The 16,064-nt window shown below is 52.2% G+C and overlaps 1 protein-coding gene across 2 annotated transcripts in view; it reads right to left on the bottom strand.

The window, feature by feature from the left end:
- Positions 1-7,447, bottom strand: part of CD82 (CD82 molecule) — a 51,318-nt gene extending 43,871 nt beyond the window's left edge. Inside the window, exon 1 of one of the 2 annotated variants that reach the window (XM_059931431.1) lies at positions 7,302-7,447. The gene's annotated coding sequence lies outside the window, so the exon portion shown is untranslated. The remainder of the gene's footprint in view (positions 1-7,301) is intronic. The other variant, XM_059931430.1, reaches the window with a different exon arrangement.
- Between the last annotated feature and the right edge of the window lie 8,617 nt (positions 7,448-16,064).

The raw sequence follows: 16,064 nt of genomic DNA, 5'->3' as shown, positions 1-16,064 counted from the left end.
GTTAGCAACGTCAAATTAACATTGAGTGTTTGCCTACCAGGCATCATTGGAAGCGCCCTGTAGTTACGAGGAGGAGGAGGAACACATATTCCTCTCTCCACTTGTTTCCCTGAGGAGGGACCTCTACGGGGAGAACACCTCAGGCCTCGCTCCACCCACTTCTTCACTTCAGGCCAGGACCCCAGCAGTGGGTTATCTGATTGGTTCATCTGGGAGACGTACTGGGCACGCTCAGCGGCTGCCCGCAGGCAGTGTTCATTCTGGGCTGCTCCTCCGCATAATACCAGCCCCTGCAGGGAGGCTGGCTCCTGCTCAGAGTTGCCTGTGACCGGACCGTAACTCTGCCAGTTCCAGGGCAGATGGTTAGCCAGCCCTCTGGGGACCGGATCTAAAGCCACGTTCTCGGGGCTTCCTTTGGAGCTCCATCTTTGTCAACTGTTCTTTTCACTTGGTTCCAAATTCAGAAGAAGAGGGCTTCCCTCGCAACTTAAACAAGTGTGAAGCTCCTTTAACCTTCACAGCACCCCTCTGAATTATGTATTATTATTATCCCCATTTTACACGTGAAGAAAGTAAGCCCGTCGGCGTCAAGGATTGTTGAAAAGCTTTCTAAACATCAGGCAGCACTTGGGGTGTGTCCACCACGATGGAAGCTAGATTATGCTCCCATTCAGAATCTGACTCTTGTCTCCCTCCAAAGACACTCCCTCAGTCTTGTGAGGCTTGACAAATTGACACATTCACTTCAAACCAACACCCCACCCCCTTTTGAAATAAATATGATTTATTAACAACAATAACTTCAATATGATCCCAAGTTCATATAATGCATTTTTGTTTAAATATATATAGTATGTTTTTTGATAGCTTTATTGTAAAAGTGTGTTCTTTCTTTCTTTCTTGAGCATAAAAATAATATGGGCTTACTGCAGAAGATTCAGAAAATGGGGAAAAGTAAAAAAAAAAAAAGTCTGTAATTTGATCTAGATAATCCCATTATGTGTTTATTTAAATGTTTCACCTACTTTTTAGCCTTGTTGAGTGCCATTGCAGGGGGCTGCCCTGTCGTTCTGTGTCTGCAGTACCTCTGTGACAGTGTGGGAACCTGCCCACCTACTGTGGCTGTCTCAGGGCAGGAGAACAGGCTGGGCACCCAGAAGTCCTTTCCCTGAATAAAACTCTGCAACTCCGCACTGTGATATCACATGTGCTTGTCTTACAAAAGCCAAGTGCAGCAAATGCAGGATAATCGCGTTTTGCAGCCCAAAAAGGGCTGCAACTTGCCCAAGGTCACATGGCAAGTAAAGGATGAGCTGGGCTCAGAACCCAGGTCTCCAAATTCCCAGACTCAAGCCATTCACCAAAGACTGCCCCCAAAGACTTAAATCCTGCTTCCTATTAATAATAGCAACACTATCCAAAACATCTGGTACATATAAAGCACTCACTATGTGCCAGGCACGTCTCACAAATGCTTCACATACATTCATTTGTATCATTTTCAAACGACCCTATGAAATAAGTATTATAACCAACTCCAGTTTAGATGCTGAAACTGATGCACAGAGGGGTTAAGACACTTGCCTAAGGCCTCACCCAGCAGGTAAAGAGCAGAGGCAGAAATGATCATCCTTGGGGTTTGATTCCAGAATCCACGACATTGCCTATGGTTCGTCCTCCACTCTCCTGGGCCAGGGCCAGCTGGACCCCAGGCAGGCTTCTGGAGCATTTCTGCCTGAGGAGTAAGCAAACTGGCCTAGGGGGTCACCCCCCTGGAGCAGCTCACTCTGCAACTTCACAGTGGAGCCAGGAGCCGAACCCAGGCTTCCTAATGCCCAGCTTCCGGCACTTTGTCCACTTTTCTGCATGGGTCCTATAAGCCTAGGTCCAGAATCTTCAGGAACTCCCACCCCAGATCACCTCTTGACACAGCAGGGAAAGTCAGGGGTGGGGCCCAAAGAAAGGCAGAAACTCCCACTTCCAGGAAAGAAGCCAGAGGGGAGAGTGGCGGGGCCTCCCAGAGCTGCCCACCTGGTGGTCTCCAGGGATAATGTCAGGGGTGGGCCTCCTGGAGGGCATCTTCCCACCCCCCAGCCCTGCGCCCACGCCTCACGGGGCAGGAGCACCTTCCACAAATAACTGCTGACTTAACGTACCTTTTCTGGCTGAGTCAGGGTTCATAAGGGCCAGAGTGGCTCCCACAAGGCTGGGGCTGGAGGAAGTTGGGCTCTTCCCCTCTCAGGAGGGGAAAGGCTGGGCCTCAGGAGGGAAGCCGGAGCCCGGGCTGAAGAAATCCCAGGCCAGCCACACCATTCCCACCTCCGCGGACCCTGGCTGCAGGCACAGGATGGGCAGGCCTGAAGGGCGAGGCAGGGGCATCCAGACCCTGCTTCCCGGCTCCGCCTTTGCCAAAAGGAGCCACCGAGGATCTGGCTCTGAACTGGGTCCTACTGGGCCACCCTGAGGAGAATCACTTATTCATTCAACTATCATTTCCTGAGTGCCCGCTGTGGGCCAGGCCTTGTACCAGGAGTCAGGACACAGAGATGGATGGGGCAGTCCCTGGCTGGGAGGGTTCACAGAGATACTCCATATGCCACCAAACAGCAGCAAAGAGGCAAGTACTCAGTGTAGGCAAGCGCAGAGGAAAGAGGGGAAGGGAAAGGAGGGGTTTTGGAGAAAGTCTGCCATTGACGTTCAGACCTACTTCCCCTCAGGAAGCTCAGTCACGGCGGGGAGACCCAGCCACCCCCAGGAAGAGCACCACGCAGGTGGAAATGACTGGTGTCTTGGAGCACGTACACACACGCTGGAGAGGCACAGAGGGCCCATACGGAAGGCTGGTGCTCTGGGGAATGTCTCTGGGGGCCTGAGAAGCAGCCTAGTATAAGCCTTGAAGACTGGCCAGATGCAGAAAATAAGGACAGCAGCAGCTCTCATTCATGGAGGACACACCATATGTAGGTAGAAAATTGCTAAGCGCTTCACATGCACTTTTTTGTTTTATCCTCACGTCACCCTATAAAGTAGTTACCATTATTATCCCCAATTTACAGATTCAGAAACTGAGGCCCAGAAAGGGTCAAATAGCTAGGAATGGCCAGGGCCAAGATTTTGCTCCAAGTCCAACTCTTCACCACCATGCTGTACCATCTCCCTAATCTGTGGACAGGCAGAAGGTAGACAAAGGTGCTTCAGGTGAGGGGTAGGCAAGGTTAGGAGGTGGAATTGTCCAGTTCCACTCTGTACTGAGACCCTGTGTTGTATGTGTGTGTGTGTATGTGTGGTGTGTGTGCACTCACATGTGCCCTACTTTACAAACGACAGAGTCCAGGTTACAGAACCCCCTGAGAGCCAAGTAAAGAATAGGCCATTAGCAGAGGAGGGAAGGAAAGCCCAGAGAGGAGAAGGAACTCGTGAAAGGTCACACAGCCTGTAAACAGAAGAGCTGGAACTAACTCTAAGAACCAGAAGACAGGCCTCTTCCCTCCCCTCAGCTGCTTCTCCATGTCAGCACAGAGTGAATCAGCTGCTGACAGGAAAACCACGGTGTAGGGGGAACCCCAGGGGTGAGTCAGGAACCAGACAGCCCCCAGACACCAGCGGGGCCGTCACAGAGGCCCTGGGCCTGTGGCTGGCCTCCTCACAGGCAGCATCAGGGGGCGAAGGGAAGAGGGAAGCAAGCGTAGCATGAAGCTCGGCCAATGTTTACCTCTAGGCTTCCCTCCTGTCTCCTCAGATCCAGGCTTAGAGGAGGGGAAGCCAGTGGGCAGGGCAGTTCCTGCTGAGATTAAACCAGACCCCCAACCCCGGCCCTGGCCTGTCACACACAGGGGCCCAGGCTCTTCCCTCTCGCCTGCCTCTCACAGAGCCAACTCCTGACTGTTTGATTCTTCCATGAAATCATAACCGCCCCCTGAGCTTCCCGTGGGGTGGAGGAAGTGGGTTTAAAGATTTGGAGCAGGGGGTCAAGGCTGAGCCAAAACCAGGGGGTGCCAGCTGGCCCCAGATGCTCTAAATCGAAAGGAATGCTCGGGGCTTGGGGCTGCTCTGCCCTGGGCCAGGAGGGGCTGTCTGGTCCTCAGGGTGAACAGGGGCTGCGTCCCCAGGGTTGGAGGGTAAGAAAAGGGGGTGAGGAGCTTCCAGGAAGTGGTTCAAAAGTCTGAGGCCACAAGAGAGAGGGGACTGCCCCACATTGCAGAAACTTCAGAGGAGCCCTGGAGGAACCAAAAATCCACCCCCTGCCGCATGTGGGAAATTTGTGCCCCCTCTGGCTAACCTCTCACCCTGGCCTTCCCTGGGCTGGGACTAGGAGGGGAGAGCTGCAGGCACTTCTTTCCAGCCGCCCTGCTCTCCCGCCCCCCCAGCCCCTGCTGACTGGCTCAAGTTCCCTCCACTCGGCCCAGAGGCCTCCCCTTCATGGGCAAACACAGAGCCTTCTTGGGCGTCTCCCTCTCTATCACTCTGTAGCACTTGTCACCCTCCCCAGTGCCTTTACCCACCCAATCCAGCCACCTTCCTGAGCACCTGCTATGCACCAGGATCTAGGCTCCATGGGAGATCAAAAGAAACAAAGGTCACCCACTGGGGCACTTGCTCCCTCCCTGACAACAGTGCCTTTCCTATCCCCCAGCTGCAGACATCCCCAAAGCCCCCCAGTCCCCTCCTTCCCCATCATCACAGCCATCGGTTCGTTATCCCTTGACCACTGGGTCTTGCACCCAGCGCATCTGGCAAGACTGTCTTTCCAAAAGCGCCACCCTGACTATGTCACTCCCCTGCTCAAAAACCTTCAGCGGCCCTCACTTTCTACAAATCAAATCCAAACATCTCACCTTGGCATTCAAGGTCCTCCACAAGCTGATCCAACTTACCATTCCCCCTTCGCATCCCTGCACAGTCCTAGCTCTTCAGCCAGACTGATCAATCTAGCAGTTTCCTAAAAATCCCCTGAACCCTCTGGTTCCCTTTCCCATCGGATCTGAACCCTGATCTTGGTGGTTGTAAAAGTACCGAAGCTGTGCTCACAGTGTCTGCTATATAGTATGTGGGCTACTTTCAAAAAAGGTTGAAAAAAAAAAAAATCCCCTGAACACACTGACCTCCTTGCCTTCCCCTAGGCATCCTCCTCTTCCCAAAACACTATATTTGCTGTGGCTACTGAAACCTTTGCAATCCTTAAGGCCCACCCAAAACTCCACTTCCTCCATGAAGCTTTCCTGAAGATCCCTCTGACCCTTCATCTATCTCCTATCAGAGTCCCGTTGTCTAAGTTCCTCACCAGACGGTAAGCAACTAAGGATGGGGTCAGTGTGTCATCGTCCGTCATTTATCACGTGGGGTAGAGGAGTGGTAGGAGGACTTTCCAGTAGATGTTTACTAAGCACTGTTTGAAATGAACATCTCCTCCTTGCCCCCCGCACAGGCAACACCTACTGACCCCTCTCCCTCCCCACCAGACCAAACTCTAACCTTAAGCCATTCAAATGCTTGGAGAGGGGAGTCTGGGGCCCCAAGATGATCCAAGCCCAACCAGGACTTGGGATCCCAGGCAGAAAGCCCTGTTCAAGTCTCACCACCTCCCTTTCTCCCGTGTCTCACCTCCCCTGAGCACCATCCTCCCACACGTACACACGCTGTTTCCTCCACATAGCACAGCCCTCAGTCAAACTCTGTCCCATAGTGCTTTCCAGCTGGTTCCACAGTGTAGGGCTCATCTCCCCAGGAGAGGCAGGGAGCCATCCACCTTCAGTGCCCAACCCTGATCAAACAGATAAAAGGTGCCCACACTGCCCCTCACCTCCACCCCGAGCCAAGCATCCAATGGAAGAGCCGGATTCTGGCCACCAGAGCAGTACAAACCCATGAGATCTCATCTGGCCTTGAGCTCTGGGTGTGAGTTATCCTCTCCAGCAGAGGCATGGTGGGGATGGGGACCTCACTGTCAGCAACTCAGAATGAGGGTAGAACCCAGAGGCTAGCTCACCTCTGTATCACCTAGCTCCAGCTAATATATAGTAGGTGCTAAGTAAACATTTGGGGGTTTATTTAACTGGACACCTAACAACTGCAAGCAATATTACTGAAAACTCAGCTACTCTTTGGTCCAGATGACACATTCCCCAACCCCAAAATGGACAAAGTGATGCTGGTGGCAGGTGGCAAGTTTTGGCTCTCACAAGGTCAAGAGGAGCTGCAGCCAGCCCTCCAAAAACAGTCTCATTCCCAGGCAGGAAGCCAGTCTATCACCTGCCCATCCACATCAGAGCAGCTGTCATACAATGAGGCCTCACTGGGTGCCTGGTGCCTTGCTAAGCACTATATACACATTATTCTATTAAGTCCTCACTACTACCATTGAGTACCATCACTACCCCCATTTAACAGATGAGGAAACTGAAGCTTGAAGTGGGAGTGGAATCCAAAGTTGGTCCCAAGTCCTCGACCACTGAACTAGGCTGCCCAACTATGGCCCTGGCACAGAGCACCTACCGCCACCAGGGACAGAAACGTCCAGCCCAAGGAAGGAACCCTGGGCATGCAGCAAGAGCCCCGGCTCTGGGCTTGACTCTGGCCCAATGTTTGCGGGGTTTTCCCTTGTCTTCCCCACTCACCCGGATAAGAACTTGTCCCCTAGTTTCCGCCAGGGGCCTCCCAAGCCAGCTCACTTGGAAAAGCCCTGGGAGGGGGATAAATGCCCTGCTGAGTTTCCCACCCCAAGTCTTACTGGGCTCTCAGAGTTGGGGGGAAGGGGAGGCTGAAACCTCCCTGACTTGGGCATCCATCCCAAGCCCCCGGCTCTGCCCCCGGTTCCCAGGCCTGTGGGTTCAAGTCCCACGCGAGGAACTAGTGTGACCTTTAAAGCAATTCGCTTCACCCTCGCAGAGAGTTCGCTTTGCTCAGTGTCACTCTGCAGGGAGACAAACTGTAGTCTGGGCGACGCAATCCGAACACCTGTTGAGTCCGCTCTCACCTGCCAGCCTCACCTTCCGGGGTTTCAGTGAGAAAGGGCAATAAGAACACGGAGTCCACCTAGTTCAACCTCTTCCTTTTACTGGAACCCGAGAGGTCCAGGGCAGGGTGGGGGGACGCGCCCGGGATCACACAGCCAGAGCACGGCGGAGCCGGAGAACTGGGGGTCAGGACTTGGGAACTTAAGCTCCTTCTCACCCACCAGCTGCCTTCGTGGCCCGACCTGTCACTTGTTGCGAGAAAGCTGCCCAAGCGGGCTCTGGAAGTGGGGACGAAAACTAACTTTGCTCGTGGTTGCCGGCAAGCCTCCCCCCACCCCCCCTTCTCACCTGCTGGCTCTGCCTTTTGCTCGGCGCTGCAAGCCTGGCGTCTCCCGCTCGCGCCCCACTCAGCGTCCGACTGCGCAGCCCTGGATTCAGTAGCTCGACCGTCCCCCTCTCGGCAGTCGTCGGGGAACGCAATGTCCTCGGCCAGGCCCCGCCCCGGAGGCCCCGCCCCCCAGACACGCCCCCTCGGCCTCCTGACTTAGGCCCGCCAGCCCCACCCCCAGGCCCTGCAGGAATGTTGACTGGCTTCCAGCCGGATCGGGCTCTGTCCGCTACGGCCTCCCTCCTCTAACCGGCCAGCCCCGCCCCCCCCCCCTCTAACCGGCCAGCCCCGCCCCGGGTCCTGCGGGGGATGGAGCTACGCCCCTCGCCCCGCCCCGCTACAGCCCAACTTCACCCTGTGGATGGGGCCCCTCCCTGGGCCTGCCTCCTCGGCCGGGTCCTCTGCGCCCCTCCAGGCCCCGGGCCCTGCCCGGATAAAGCCTTGTCTGGGTGGGCATGAGCCTCAGCCCTGCCGGGTGGGAAACCTCACTCTCAGCGCTTTCTAGCGGTCCCTCCCCTCCTCGGCCTTCCTCAGCCTTCCCACGCTCCTCCCGCGCCGCTGGCCACCTCCCTAGGCCCTCCCACCACCCCCGCCTCCGACTCCCTCTCCTCCGGGCTTATCCCCGCCCCCGGCCCTCCTAGCATGAGGCCTCTCCCCAGGAACGCCCCTTCCTCGCTTCACCTCCTCCCTAATCTTGCCCTGCCCTACCCTGGCAACCCTACCCGAGGCAGGCAGGCCTCCGGATACCCACGCTGGCATTCCGGGGCGGGTGTATCCGGGTGCAACCGGGGAACGGCGTGGGAGCGGTTTGCGTTCCAAGTCCGGGCCTCTACCAGGAGGTGGCTTGGGCCCAGGCACTTTTTGAAAATACTAACAGCTACCACTGATTGAACTTTCGCCAGGGACCAGGCTGTGTGCCAAGCTCTGGCTTGGAAAAGTACTTTAAAAGTACTGGCCGTTGAATTTGCACAACTCTATCCAGATGTTGCGCCCATTTTACCAATGAGCAACCTGAGGCTTAGAGAAGGGAAGTCACGGCCTCTGAGTCTCACAAGGGTGGTGAGCAGGACCCAGTCCCAGGCCGTGAATCACAAGGCTTGATGCTGCACCAGCTTGCCTGGACTGGCCCCTGGAGGAGTAGCCCGGACCAGCCGTCTGCTGAGGCAGTGCTAGCAGGCTGCCAGAGGTAAGGGAGGAGGCGTGGGTTGATGAGCTGGTGGGCAGGAGGGGCTGCTGGTCCATCCCTGAGAAGCTGGCTTTCTCCCTTGAGAAGAAGTGGCTCAGAATTAAGATGGGCCGCAAAAGATCTCCGGATGGCTGTGGTACCCCCACCTGCATCCCAGCCCTCCATACACCCAGACCCCAGGGACCAGCCTCAGGTCCCTGCGTTATGACCAGAGCCATTGAGCTGTGCAGCTGACAAAGCTCTTTCATTCCCATTATCTCACTGGCATCTCACAAGGACATCATTGTGGGGAAGGTATGATTATGCCGGTTTTGCATGGGTGGAGTAGGGTGGGGAGCTGGATCCCCGCCCAGCAAGGTGGTTCCCAAAGCACGGTCCTTGGACCAGCAGCATCTGGAAACTTGTTAGGAATGTGTGTTTGGGGGCCCCATCCCAGATCTACTGAGTAAGAAACTCTGGGGGATGAGCCTAGCAGTTTGCTTTAACAAGGCTTCATGGTGATTCTGAATCACACTTCAGTTTGACAACCACTGTTTAGCATAAAGGTGAAGAAGTCAGGGTGCTCTGAGAATCACACAGACCAGGTAGCCTCCTGGGAGCCTTGTGACCCAAGGCAAGGCAAGGAAGGTACTTAACCTCTCTAGACTGAGCCCTTCAAAGGGATATCATGATAATAAAAATAATACCAATCTTGAGGGTGGCTGTTGAGGATTAAATGTGGTAGCGCTCGTGAAGTGTTTGTCCGCTCTTGGACACCGTGCATGCTCAATAAATAAATGTTTTCTTTCCAGTAAAAAGTCTCTTTCATAGAATCTCCACATCAAGCCGGAGGAGCTTGGGGATGGGGCTGGGGAGTTCTTTAAGCCCAGAAGTGTCCCATACTGTTGTCCTTCCCACAGAAGGACACCATCTTTCCTGCAAGGGGCCAAGAGCCTAAAAAGCTCTGGACGGCGTTGATGCTACTGTTCCAGGGACCATACTTCGGGAACCACAGTGCTATTCTGTCTTGGCCTGGACTCCAGCTCCCCACCCTAACCAATCCATGCAAAATGGGCATAAAATACCTTCCTCTCCTACCTTGCTCCGGATCCCCTCCCCTCAAGCTGGGGGTGTTGGTGATGGTGATTGGCAGGTGGCAAAACAGCTGGATTCCATCAGCACCCCCCCCCCTTCCCCCAGGCAGGCATTAGATCACATGAGTCCCATCTGCCACCCCTTCCTGTCTCTGTCACTCCAGATTAGAGATGGAGGCAGCTGGGGCAACATGCAGGGCAGTCTACAGGCAGCTTCTGGAATCTCTGCCAGACTCTCCCACCATCCTCTGCAGCCCATAGAAGAGGGTGTCCTATAGGAGTCACAGCCTGGGGCACTGGTCCTGTTCCACAGAGCTACTCTGACATGTTGATAGCGAAAACTGAGGCCCACGTATATATCTAAACATTTAACAGACTGTAAAATAAAATATGTCTATTCTCCTGCCTTGAGAAATATTCTTTATAATGACCGAGAAGGCCATGTTGAAATTTAGAATTCTTGTACTCTTTGTAATTCTATGCAGGGACATGGTGGGTGTAGGGGTGAGTCAGCCGTGACCCCAGTCTTCAGCACACCCACCCTAATTCTCTTCCTAGCACCATCTGTGTCCTGTGTCACAAGTAGCCTAGGACTCAGGCCTGTGAACACCCCAGCCCACATGCCCAAACTCTGTCCACACACCTTGCCTATAGCTACCACTCAAGTCACACCTCTAGGGGTGCACACGGGGGCATGTTGTACCCTCAGACGGATGGACCTGGAGAAGTCGCTTGTGTAAGCGCTAAAACTGGGCTTGGGCCATTTAGGCAGAGATTTCTAGGTTTTTAGATACCTGAAGCATGATGGAGGAGGAAGGTGGGGTGCAGGCTTTGGGTGGACACAGGTGGCTTTCCTGCCAGGTCCGTGGGTGGCACTGCCATTCAGCTTTGTCTTCCCAGCACCCAGCATAATGCTGGGCACACAATGGGAGCTTAAGGGACAGTCAATGAATAGATGTGTGTCTCAGTTATTTACTGAAATGTCAAATTGGGTTGGTTTTTCAGCATTTCCTCTCTTCCAGCGGGAGTCAGCCTTCACCGTGACTTACCTCGGTCATTTTTCCAGGCAGAGAGCACAGCCACCTCTAGTGAGAGATTACTTCCATCTTTTGGGAAATTCTCCAGTCCATTCCAGAGGTGAAACCAGGAGTTTTGGAGGCAGGAAAAGGGGCAAGAAGAACCACTCTAAGGAGTTCCCTGGTGGCCTAGTGGTTAGGATTACAGGCTTTCACTGTTGTGGCCTGGGTTCAGTCGCTGGTCGGGGAACTGAGATCCCTCAAGCTACATGGCATGGCCAAAAAATATCAAATGGCCAACTTGGAGGTAGGGGAGATGGTGGTTATAAGACCTCAAAAGGGTATGGCCATGGGGTTCCCAGCCTCCCAAAGATTCTCCACCCCAAAGGTGGCAAAGCAGGAGATCTGAAGGTCTTTGTGGGCAAGAACATGGGTGTCAGGGTCTCATCCGTGCCTGGGCCTAGGAAAAGCCCCAAGACTCTTGTACAGCTCTGGGAGGAAAGAGGAGGAGAGGGATGGGGGAGAGTGGTGCATCTGTTTCCTATTGTTATGTAACAAACCACCCAGTCATTTATTTAGCCCATAAATCTGTCATTTGGGGTATGTTCAGTGGGGAAGGCTTATCTCTGCTCTAGGCAATATCAGCTGATTCAGCTGGAGGTTGAGGATGCATTTGCAAGATGGTGCACTCACTCAGCTGGCTAGCAAGTTGGTGCTGGCTGTCAGCTGGGAGCTCAGCTAGAGCTGGCGCCCAAGGCCTCAGTTCCTCTCCATGAGGCCTCTCGGCAGGCTGCTGGGGCCTCTTCACAGCAAGATGGCTGGGTTTCAGGAGCTAACAGAGAACAAGATAGAAGCATGTGGCGTTTTATGACCTAGCCTCAGAAATCATGTAGTATCACTTCCTTTGTATTCTATGAGCGGAGGCAATTACAAAAGCCCACCTGGTTCAAGGGGAGGGGACATAGTCTCCTTCTCTGGATGAGGGGTGGCAATGTTCTAGAAGCGCTTGCAGGGCAGAAGATACTGTTGCAGATATTCTAGTTGGTGGGAAACTCAATCAGGAAAACACAGTCTGTCCCAAGTGGGACCTCAGAATGACTGGAGTAGATATTCCACTGGTGGGAACTGAGAGTCTGAATTCAGCTGATTTAAAGAAAAAGGTGCCCAATATTTTCTTACACAACCATTTGTGCACAAATGAATCAGAAGTCTGGCAGCAGACACTTAGTCCTGAGTGTTTAGGTTATTTAGGATCATCCTTCAGAGAGTCCGCAGAACAGATTTAGCACCTCCCTCCCTTCGACCTGCATGGTTTCCTTAAAATTATAAACTTAAATAGCACCCATGGATCCTCATAACAACGACCCTAGGAGGTACATACTATTACAATGCCCATTTCCAAGATGTGGGAATGGAGGCATTGAGAAGGTAAGTAACCAGCTCAAGGTCATACAATTAGTAAGTGACAGAGGAAAGAGAAGTGATAGTTTATAGCCAACTTAGTTTTCGGTTGCAGAAATTGACCCTAACAGGAAAAGCCCAAGATGCATAGGACCTAGGTACCCAGATTCTGACCACCAACACTAAGCCATGTGGTCTGTTCCTAAAGGCTCACACTGCATCAAAGAGCACCCCGCAGGGCCTTGAAAAGACCCTGCTTCCTGCTTGAGAAGCAGAAAGAATGCTGGTCCCCGGAGAGCTGGGTTCTCTCCACGCTTGACATAAATCTGCTCCATACTCTGTCTTCTTGCTGGGTCTTGGGCCAGGAAGTGGTTAATAGCAATTTATCAAGCCTGAGTCTATTGCTAAGCACAGTAACTCCTGCATTTGAATGGGTTCAACAGGGCCAGGGCCTTTCTTCTCCAAAGAACTGGATGAGGATCTAAACTCTGAGCCCCTTATAGCTGGGTTGTAGCTGGGACAGGATCCAAGTTCCCACCAAAGAGACTGAGCCGTTGATTTTTTTCCATCTCAGCCATTTAACAAAGATCATTTAGACCCCTGCCCACCCTGCCCCCCGCTACATCCGAAGGTCCAGGGGTTAATCCCACGCAGCCCTGGCCTCAACGGGGCTTTCAGCACAGTGGGGAAGCTGACCCAGAAACCAGTGCAGTAGTGCCCCACAGTGTTACAATACCAAGAGCAACAGCAAAAATAATAACAGAGCCTCCATTTTTAAAGCAAACTCTTACCATGCTCCAGACAATTTAAAAATGACTTTGGGTATATTTAACTAATTTGATAACAAACATTTGTGTAGTGCTTTACATATTATGAAGCTTTTTGTTTTTTTTTAACAACTGTGGCACTTGGGTAACTTTGAAACTATTGAATGATCTCTCCCCATCCACAATTCCCTGTTATGCCTGTTGTTTTCCCCTTTCAGGCATCAGGTCAACCCCACGGCAGGAGTTGGGTACCCCAAGCAGTCATGAGCCCCCATGCCAATGTATGTTAGTTTATTTATTTATAATCGAGATGTATGCACTAATTTGCTACCATTTGGCATATTCCGAGCCATACACAAAAACAAAATTTGAAAAGACAAGATGAAAAGTTATTTAAAATAGTCAAGATATACAAAAATAAAAATCAACAAATATAAAGCAATCCTATCATTTTCTCCTTGAACCCCAGTAGATCCTGTTAGAGACCATTTCTTGTGACCTCTGTGCCCACAGGGAAGAGTTGTTGGAGCAGAAAAGCAGAAAACAGAAAAGGCTCCTCTGGACAACCCTGTTTTGGTGTCTCCAGATACCCCTAAGTCCCTGAGATGGATGGGGTGCTGCTACCAAAACGGGACTAGAAATGGCAGCTCTCACTCCTGCCATTGCGTGGAGCTGCGCAAAACCAGCATGAGATCCTCCCCTGAAACAGGCACAGGCTAAAAAGAACACTCCTGTGGCCCAAGGAGCCAGTGGTGTACACAGTCTCCTCATTGTAAGGTTGAGAACGCCAAGGCTCAGAGAGTTGAGTTGAAAAAGTTTTGCATTTGTCACGGGTATTTCAACATTGGGGGATTTCATAACATTTAGACATACAGCTTCTGATGAAAAAACAGAAAAACCCAAACACCCTGACGTGCATCCTGACAGGGCAAGAGCTGGTGGACCTGAGTGTGGTGTCCCTTTCATTTGTAACATGCACCCTCCAGCTGGCCCCAGTCCCCACCCCTCCCCATTGCCCACCCGACCTGCTTTCCTCATTTTTGTGACCTGCCTAGTCCCCATGGGCAACTGAGGTTGCAGTCCTGGGCTCAACAGGTGCTGGTTGAACTGGTGTTTGTACTGAAAGCTCTCTGAGTGGCAGCACTGCCACACAGACCTCTGCAGGAAAACACCACAGTCTTTTCTTCCCTTCTCTCCATGACCCTCCCTAAGAAAACTACGGTGTTAGCACAGTCCTCCTCTCTGAGAGATGGTTTATGTTCAAGTCCCTGCCCTGATAACTTTCTAGCCATGTGACCTTAAGCTTGCATCTTCACCTGTCTGGGTCTGTTTCCTCACCTGTTAAGCTGCAGGCAATGCACATACAACATTTGCTACATTAGGGTTATAAGACAGACTGGTTAGTTGTCTCCAAGTCATTTCTTTCCCTAACAGAAATGTAGAGATTAAAACAAACACACACCAAAACAAACACAAAAACAAAAAATTTCCACATGCTTCCCTCCGAAATGAGCATTTAGCGCCCTCTGGTGTCCATACCACCCAGTGCAGCCAATCAAGAGAAACCTGGAGAGACACCAGGAGAGGAAAGCCTGGAGGGACAGGGGAGGGTCCCCACCTCCCACCCCGGGCCTCAGGTCAATTCAGGCTCCCAGGAGCAGAGTGTAGGCTCCGCATGAGAGCCAGGCGAGGGCAGACATAGAATTAGGTCTCCTTAACAGGTTCCAACTGCAGATTCCCCACCCAGCCCAGACAAGGAACTTGGTGTGGGATTTACCAGCCAATGCTAGTTGGCCTGCAGTCCCCCTGGGTATCTGGAGGCCTCGAAGACCGATAACTCTTGTTTAATAATGGTAATGAAATAATATTAACTCTAGTAAGCATTGTAAGCATACGAAATAGAGTCTAGTTGTTCATGCAGAAAAATTTACTAAAAGGTACTTGCAAAGCCCCCTGAATTGTTGAGTGGGGGATTGGGGTTGGCTGGAGAGTCAGGCTCAAGCTCAGTGTCCAGAAATAAGACCTCAAACTACGCTGCAGCACCAGCCTAATAAGACAACTATCACTGTCACATCCTCCATCCGATGCCCCTCTACCCCAGGAAGTCAACTTTGCAAACCCCCGGGATCCCACCACCAGCAGGTTACGTCCATCATGACAGCAAAACACGGAACCTCCTCACAAAGCCTACTGCCTCTGAATCCAAGCCTTGCAGCCAAGTGTCAGACCCCAGGCACCGAGGCCACTGGCCTGCAGGCCGACTGCCAGCGAGGCTGGGAGTTAGCGTTCCGATGCCTGCTCTGGGAGGTTGAACTTGTAATGTGGGAATTTCCTCAGACATAGAAAGACTATTCCAAAGACGCAGGGCAGCTATGAATATGACAGATGTCCACCGCAACTCCTGCTGATGGAGGGTGTACCACATGCCAGGCACTGGGCATTATCTCATCTAATCCTCACTCTGACCCTCAGAGGCAGAAAAATTACCATCCCCATTTTGTGGAGAAGGCAGCTAAGGCTTGGTGAGTTTACATAATTTGAATAAGATCTCGTGGCCGGTGACTGGCAAAGCCAGGAGCAAGTCAGGGCTGCCTGACTCTAGACCCTAAAAGATATGCTATATTGTTTTCCTAAAGTGTCTCTTTTTCCCTAAAGTGACTCCTGTCCCATTTACTGAGAACGAGCCAAGGAGTCTAGAATGAGGGCCTAGAAGGGAATTCAAAGGTCGTTTAACCTAACTACTTCTCTAGTGCTACTCCTTAGCCCTGTATCAGTCAGCTTTTGTGAGATTATGCTGCAGTAACAAAGAACCCTGAAAATCTTGTCGACTTAGTAACAACCAAGTTTTAGTTCTCCTTGATGTTAAGTGGTTGCTGAAGATTGCCATGTGTCAGATGAGGCTCTGCTCCTTGTGTCTTTGTCATTCCTACATTCAAGATGAAAATTTGGCCCCTATTTGGGACATGCTGCTCTCATGGGAGAAGGAAAAAGAGCAATGGCCAAGCCACATGATGGCTCTCAAAGCATCTGCTCAGATGTGGCATCTGTCCCTTCTGCCCACATTCCATTGGTTAAAGCTCCACATCAGTGGGCAGAGACGTATCCTCCCTCAGGGAGGTGCCTCTAGTCATGTGACAATGTGCGGGGCTGTCTAATCTTCTTATAGGGATGGGGAGTGGATAATTGGGAACAAAAGTACACTCTACCACCAGCTCTCCTAGCACCCATAGCTGCATTCTAGGTGGCAGAGTTACCATATGAACCAGTTGCAAAGCAACCG

This window comes from Balaenoptera ricei, chromosome 8 (assembly GCF_028023285.1).
Source record: "Balaenoptera ricei isolate mBalRic1 chromosome 8, mBalRic1.hap2, whole genome shotgun sequence".
NCBI classification, from domain to species: Eukaryota; Metazoa; Chordata; class Mammalia; order Artiodactyla; family Balaenopteridae; genus Balaenoptera; species Balaenoptera ricei.
Note: the sequence above shows the minus strand (reverse complement) of the source record. Positions and strands in the feature narration are given on the sequence as shown.